Source organism: Lycorma delicatula, chromosome 3, assembly GCF_047948215.1.
Source record: "Lycorma delicatula isolate Av1 chromosome 3, ASM4794821v1, whole genome shotgun sequence".
Lineage (NCBI taxonomy): Eukaryota > Metazoa > Arthropoda > Insecta > Hemiptera > Fulgoridae > Lycorma > Lycorma delicatula.
Window position 1 is genome coordinate 108,846,457 of NC_134457.1, and position 7,507 is coordinate 108,853,963.

The following is a 7,507-nucleotide window of genomic DNA, read 5'->3' on the forward strand; positions in this document are numbered from 1 at the left end:
TAGATCATTCATACACAGTAGGTGCGAAATTCCTGTTCACCTTAATGCATTTTATATCCCAGTTCGTGCTTCTCAGTCGATGCGTGAGGGGTCTAGCGCTAAGCAGAAAAGCAGTGGTGACAGTGAGTCTCCTGAAACATGCCTCTCCGTATGAATATCAATCTCGTTCTCGTGCTGCAGGTTCCGTTATTGATCAGTAGTCGGATAATCCATTCTGTCATATCTTCTTGGCAAACTTGAATCTGTGGATGGACCTTCTTCATCTTAGTATACAGTCATGAGGCATACTAATTGTGAGGCTTTCTTGTAATCAATCCAGGCCACCCCCAACTTCTTTTTCTTCCTTCTAACGTCATTAGTAATAGTTTTATCCGTAAGAAGCAACTACTTACATCCATATGTTCCTCTCCAGCAACCTTTCTGTTCTTCTAGAAGTATCTCACTCCTACCTAGATGTTTATATATCATATTAGAGACAATAGACGTGAATAATTTATAACTGGCAGACATGTTATCGGCCGATAATGTTTGGGCGATTCTCCTACTGCCTTCACTTCCTATGGCTATCATGTATGTTCTGCCTACCACAATGCATAATGTACATGATAAACATGTATAATGATGTAACATACATCCACTATGGGTTACGACGGGATCCCCTCAACACCTCTCTGAAGGCTTGCGTTAATTTTAGCATGCACGGGGTGTAATCGTTTCAACCAGAAGTTTTGTACCCCGTTAATTCCTGGCGCTGACCAATTCCTCATTTCTTCAGTACATCTCGTAACTTATAACCGGTTATATCATTCTCGTTTTGCATGGCCTTGAGGCTGCGGTCACAATATTCCTAATGTAATCCATATCGCACTGGCTTTGTAGTGAATTTCTCATTCCCAAATGTCAGCCTAATTTCTCGTCATCTCTTTCTATCTTGGTATTTTTTTGTGATTTTGCAGATATTTTTTGCTTGAAAGTCTCTGTAACGGTGGTACAGTCTCCAATGTTGTTAACTCCGAATTTTTTTTAAATTACCTATTTATTCTCTAACTCTTTTATTGTTATGCGTTTCTTCCTTAACTTCATCGTCAACTAGTTGCGACAACTCTTTCTGCAATTTCTTGATTTTTCTATTCAAACGCCTAGCCCATGATGGTTCCTCTCCTGGCTGTGCCATTCTTCCACCTCTCATATCTGACTCTCCATACCTCCTTGTCTTGCCGCTTTCTCTCTTTTTCTTTTCATTTGCCTTCTCTTGAATTAGGCTGTTCATCCAATCTCCAGCTGGCCTGTGGGTTTCCGATACCCCTCTTGTCATGACAGCCGCCCCTAACATGGAAAACAGACGCTTATCTGAACGCCGCCTGATACGGGTACAGACGTGTCTGAATTTGGTGTGGGTTCCTGTGTTTGGTCCGCAGGTGATATTTTATTTCCAACCTACCCGGCATATCTGTCGAGCATCCCCTATCCGCCACCTGGGAAAGCGCCCGATGTAGGACAGACAACCTCGCATGGATTATTATTATTATAATTAATGCTGAAAAAATGATTTAACCTGTTATGTATGAAAATAATTTATCCTTACTACATATCGAAGGTATAGGACACAATTTCCAAATTTGTGACATTTTATATTTCACATATCCCTACAACAAAATTTTCTGCTGTTTTTAGAAAATAAACTCTTATCTTAATAAATAAAGACTATATGTTAAAGCAACTCAACAAGTTTACACAGGACATAAATTGCATTGAATATGTTTTTTGGGAGGAAGCTTCGTCAACAGCCATACTCTACCTAGGAGGTCATATGCGCTAAGCATTGAAATAGTATAAAGACAATATTTTTCAATAAACATCATTAATTTACCTGTAAAAATTGCTTAAATTGTACGTGCTAAAAGAAAAAAAAAACAAAATTGCGTGTATTGTTTTTTTTTTTGGATGTAAACCTGTTAAACGTCGAGAAACAAATGTACTTTTCATCTTAGACAACATACTCCTACTAATATAATATATTGAATAGCTACCAAAAAAAATGTCAAAGCTGTTCTTAACTTACTGTTGGGATATTTTTAGTCCCTATAATGAGTATCGTTAGTGAAGTAGTATCATATTTTACATTTATAAAATTATTTGTTTTCAGATTTATAGAGCTAACATATATTATAAATTTATAAAACTTTTACCTAAACAATATTTTATTTATATACTCCTACTAAATAACTCTAGATCTGCTGTTGATTTAGAGTGCAATCTGTATGAAATACTACACTGTTTCCTTATTAAAATATTAGAATTTTTCATTGGATACAACGTTTAACTTGACCTTTCCTTTAAATTTTGAACATTTCATGATAACATACAATTGATTACAAGCTGACCAATGGGAAAATACAATTCATATAGTTAACTACAAAAAATTTAACTCATTTTTTTAATTTCTTACGAACTGACATTCTTTCAAAAGCTGTGTCATGCAAAGGACAATATAAGCACAACACTGGTGCACCTCGCACCTTGCAGAGGGTGAGGTTACACCCACATGGAGTTGATTCTGTAAATTGGATTATATGATTTATATAGTAGCCACATTTTTCAAGATTCAGTAATTACGCATTAAACTAATAAAATTAAAGGTTGCAATCCAAAATAATTAGTTTAATCTTAAGCTTGGTGTTAATTTGTATATTTTTTTATTTTTTCTGCCTGTATTTAAGTTCGATACCACTCAGCTACGTTGTAACTGTATAAAGTAACAATGATGCAGTTCCAGAATTTCATTATCGAATAAATAGTCGCATCAACCACTTTCAACATTTGACATCGTCAAAAATAGTCCAAATGGGGATTTTCTGGTGGCATTCACGGTCATAATCCGAATAAGTAATACGGATGTTAAAGAAATTCATACATGGTAAGTAATTTTTTATCAAATTTTTATTTAATATATATTTAATCAACTGAGCTAGCATACCCAGCGAAATGTAGGTTATTCACAAACAAATTTCTATTACGTTTTCTATATGCATAAAAGTACTAAACCTCATGCGTTTATTTGATAACGAATAATATTTATTCGTTTATTTATACCCATATATATATATTTTATATATATATATATATATATATATATATATAAAATTAAATTATATTTTATTAAGATTTCTAAAATATTACATTGCTTTACTCAATAGTAAATAAATTTATAAATTTCTTTGGAAATATGATAATTAACCACTAAAATAATTAACAAAAACAAAAAAAATTTACATATAGAAAATTAACTATTAATATGTATAATAATATTTGTACGCATAATCTGGTGTTCTGTTGCACGCTTAAACTTTATTTGAAGAGAAAAATAATACTTCCCATTTAAATTAAAAGTTAGTAAATTAATAACCACATGACAAAAGTTACGTAGAACAGATCAATCAAATTAGTTTTTAAAATGTTTGTTTCGATATTTTTTTTTTAACAGCTAAGTTGATTTTCAATCAGTGCTTTTAAATTGAGGGATCTCACTCGTTTTAACTTTTATTAAAATTACATTTACATTAAATTATTTTATTCAAAGCTAACAATTTTCCCTTTTAAGTTATTACCAAAATTTTAAACGTTCGACCTGCTTGTGAAGTGGTAATTTCTCAACTTTCATCCAGAAGGTGCTGAGTTCGAGGTCCGATAGAGAATAGAATTTTTCAGTTCGTTATAAAACATATATTCTACTTTCCCAGGTGAGAGCTTATGTGAACAAATAATTAATTTATAAGTTCTTCGATGTTTATATTTGTCACAACGATAAAAAATATTTGGGTCAAAATGTTAGCATAATATATTTTAAGGTGATGAAAAATATTACTGTAGCATTTAGTCTTAACACTCTAATCATTAAAATTACAATATAAAAAATGTTGTCTTATATTTATTCATCGTCAACGGGAAAGCATTATTATGTTTTTCCGTTGTTAGCAAATAACATCAGTTATAATTTTATATGATTTATGACGGTTGTATTTTTTGCCCTTCCCGTTCGTCGATAATGTCATCATAAATTTTTGCGGTATTCTATAATTTTTTTAATAATAAAAAAACGATAACTGATATTTCATCCAACATTAGCCATTAATTTATATTCTTGTTCATTTTATGCAAAGTGTCGTGTATGTACGTTCGCTTCTTCCGTTCCTTTTAATACGCACCCAAACCTACTTCTTATCCAGAACTTTATATCTATCATTTTAAAAGATTTATAGATTTAATATGTAATACATATCCAAAAAAATTAAAATGGAATTGTAAACCGTACGGTAAGAGTCTCGTAGATATAATTTTGCTTAAAAAAAAAGAAATTTCTGTAATATAAACAAAACTGTTTTTAACTAAACGATACTGATATCAAAAAAGGTAAGACACTACATTTCCATTATCAAAATCTGTTATTAATTTAGAATTTTGTTTAAAAAAAAATACATGTTAAATATATATGTAATAGACAATAGATATACAATATTAGATAATAAATGATGTTTAATAGTTCCATGCAAAAAATTGAAAAATTATTACAGAACTCTTACCGGCCTGATTTCATTTATTAAACAACGAATAATCATATGAATTGTATTATGTCTGTAAATGTGATATGTATTCTAATAAATGAAATCGGGCTGGTAAGAGTATTGGAACAAAGTTTTCTATTTTTTTTCTTATTATATGGAGCGCTTAAACATTGTTTATTATCTGTCTATCTAATATTGTCTATTACATATACTTAACATGCATATCTAAATTTCAATAAACTAATCTAGTAGTTTTGGAATTTTTCGCTACACAAGTTTTATACATAGACAGACCTATACATATATATTTTCATTTCTTGCGGTCCCCACTTCACAGGGTAATAAACTTCAGCGATCCGTGGGTCCTCGACACCGCTCTTGTCATGATAGCCTCCTCTAACATGAAAAACAGACGATGATCAGAACGCCGCCCGATACGGGTACAGAGCGTCTGAATTTAGGTGCCTGTGTTTGGTCCGCGGGATGCTATTTTATTTTCCAAGTACCCCGACATTGTTATACATGTTAGGACACTCCTATATGTGAATGGTTCGTACTCCTCATACCTCATAACGTAAAGAAAATTCAATTTCACTCCTCAGTCCCACCTTGCGACCGAAAAAAATATTGTACCGTACTTTTCTTCGAAAATTCGATAAAAAATAATAGTTTTATAAGAAGCTGAGTTTAACAGTTTTAACCTTTTTTTTTCTTGCAATGTATTTAGGATATGTAACATGAAGGATTGCAGCATTACTCCTTATTCATGAACTATCAAAACTAACCGCACTATTTAACTTCATTTTTTAAAAATCGATTGAATCGAAATTAAACATGTATCCTAATTAAACATAAAGCCACTTCTATTGAAAATTATCGCATCTATAAGGCTCATTTTCAGTTTCAGTTCTAATAAAATTAGACTTGGCGATAAGTAGATGGCCGAATTACCAAATAAGGTTTATGAACCATCCCCATAAAATTTATCATTATTAAATAAAAATGATCAAGATCAGTCTTTATGTTTAACCGCTACATGTAAACCTACAGATATAAAACCCAGTGGGGTTTTATATCTATCACTTCTATCACTTTTGTTTTGACTGGAACTTAATGAAAAAACCTTTCAAAAATATGTTTATCAGATTCCATTCTTTAAAATTATTATGATGTAAACGTGTGCTTTTAATAATATTATTTATTAGCGTGTCTAGCTGAAAAGTAGTCCAATTGGATGTATTGAAACCAGTATCTATATTTTTTTTATGTTAATATACCTATTCTGATTGTAAGCGTTTGTTTAATTTTTAGAAGGATGTTATTAAGTATATTTTTGATTTTTTCAGATCACTAGATTCGTTCCTGTTTTATTGTGAATCAGACATTACACGGTTTGATTCATGGTTTATATGGTGGTCGTATACCAAGCATACAATATATAATTATAAATTGACGTTGTTAAAATTAATTTCAGGAAAATAAAACGTTATATTTTTAAGGTTATTATTCATCGTTTCCCTTTTTTAAATCTGTTTAATGTGAGAATATAAACAATAAAATACATTTACAAATTTAGATAATGGTGACATTTGAGTTCCAATAATTTTCTTTATTTTTATTTTAGGGTATACAGTATTTATTTGGTTTTTTCTTTGGATGCATAAGGAAAGACAGTCCCGTAAGTTCAACAGATAGAAATTAATTCGGTGGACCTAACTTTTTCTTTTGAATTCTATTTTTATTTCTGTTTCGCTTTTTCTTTTATTAAACCGGAAGATCAATGTATTCGATTTATTTTGTGGACAAGGGATGGGTTACGACGCATGCTTCTTGAATTGTTTCGGGCACGCTTATTTTTGCTAAAATGTGGAAGCAATTTTCTGTATTCGTACTAGTAATAGTAGAAGTAACAATAATAGTAGTAGTCGTATCAGAGCTCGTTTTTCCCTTTCACGCTCCGTCTAAAGTAAGTCTACACCTTCTATACAGAAAGAAAAGTGTTTCCGGGGTGTTTGGTTTGTAGTTTTTCATCACAAACTGGTGCTTTTTCGTACAAACAGTCGTAGAAGAATCAACAGCAATATCTTATATATATCCAGATCCCGATGTTTTACCTCTCTAACTTTTATTGAAGGTTCTTTTGTATACCGTAACAAATACAGTAAACGGCATCACTTTTCTCTTCTATCAGATTCATTTTCAATTTTATTTATTCTTTTACAAACCTAATTTTCTAAAAATAACTGTTACATACTTCTTGTACTATATTAATAAAATAAGCTGGATTGGTTATTATAATTTAATTTGGTCGTTTAATTTTTTGTTTGTATTTGGATTTAAATTAACGTCACAGCCGCTATAAAAATGTTTGTGAAAAAATTTAGTCGAAATAAAAATATCAGTAGCCAAATTGAAATGGCTGAATTAATCTCAATAAGAAACAAAATTATTTTGGCATAAATTACCTTTTTTTTACCTTCTTCCCTAATCATTTCATTCATATTTATTACGCAGAGTTCAACATACGACTTGGTTGAGTTAGGACTTGTTTTTTTACTGCTCCAACCAAACTAGTTTTTAGTTTGGAATTATTTCATTTCATTACCTACTTTTGTTTTTCTTCAGTTAGGAAAGGTTTTGTAGGTTGTTTTGTTAATAACTAGGGATTTTTATTTTGGTGTAATTAACAATTTTTATTTATTTAGCTTGGGCAGCTTAGGCTATCTGGGCCATAGGTTATCAGATGGCTATTCTTGATTGAATTCCACTTCTTTTGGTGGGTTTTTATCAGTGTTGTGTTTTGTTAAGTGTTTAATGTTTATTTGTGTTGTTTATTGGATGTTATTATTATTTATAATAGTTTTGTTAAATCAGAGGATAGTTTGTTTACCGCAGTAACGATGGCCATCTTTCTGCATTGTAATTCGTCGCTGTGTTTTCGCGCC